This window comes from Pangasianodon hypophthalmus, chromosome 27, assembly GCF_027358585.1.
Source record: "Pangasianodon hypophthalmus isolate fPanHyp1 chromosome 27, fPanHyp1.pri, whole genome shotgun sequence".
In the NCBI taxonomy this organism is placed as follows: domain Eukaryota; kingdom Metazoa; phylum Chordata; class Actinopteri; order Siluriformes; family Pangasiidae; genus Pangasianodon; species Pangasianodon hypophthalmus.
Genome location: NC_069736.1, coordinates 4,164,716 through 4,165,452, shown reverse-complemented (window position 1 = coordinate 4,165,452; position 737 = coordinate 4,164,716).

Here is a 737-nt window from a genome sequence, read left to right as displayed (position 1 = left end):
GAATGCATTTATGAAAAAGAATTCGAGTGAGATAGACTTTCATTACGTATTAGATATATCAGCCTTGTAAGTCCAGAGCAACACTAAGAAAGCAAGAAATAGATAACAAAAATGTCCTTACAGATGAATCTGAGGTGTGTAAAAATTGTTTAAGCCTCAGATTTGTCATCTGACATTTGCTTCTTTAGTTCTGCAGTGGAGCTATGACATTTCTACTGTCATATATGGCATGTCTGACATATGTTTCTCGAACTTTTTGTGTCCAGAGACCCCTTTAAAAATTTCAAATAATATTTTTTGGAAAGCCATAGAGCTTTCTATTCCTGAACTTTCCACTGACAGAAAACTTTAGGCCTGAGTTGACTTTGGTGCTTGGACCCCTACATATTATAACTTTGATAAAATGCGATGTGAGTTCCACTACTTTAACCAAATAAAAAAAAAAGTCAGGGACCTCTTGACTATGCTTCACAAACCCCTGGGGGTCCCCAGACCCCAGATTGAAAACCACTGAGCTATAAGACTAATGGAACAAAAAAGTAATGGAAATCTATTTCACCCCAAGTCTTTTTTTTTTTTTAATGAATAAATGCCTCAGAAGTAAAGCCATTCATTTAAAGTCAGTCTGTGTGATGTGTGCCACACCTCTATTATGTTTGATGACATTTACTTCATTGTTACGTCTCTCTGTGTCTCTCTCATTCTCACTCTCTCTCTGTCCCCTCCTCTATGGTAAG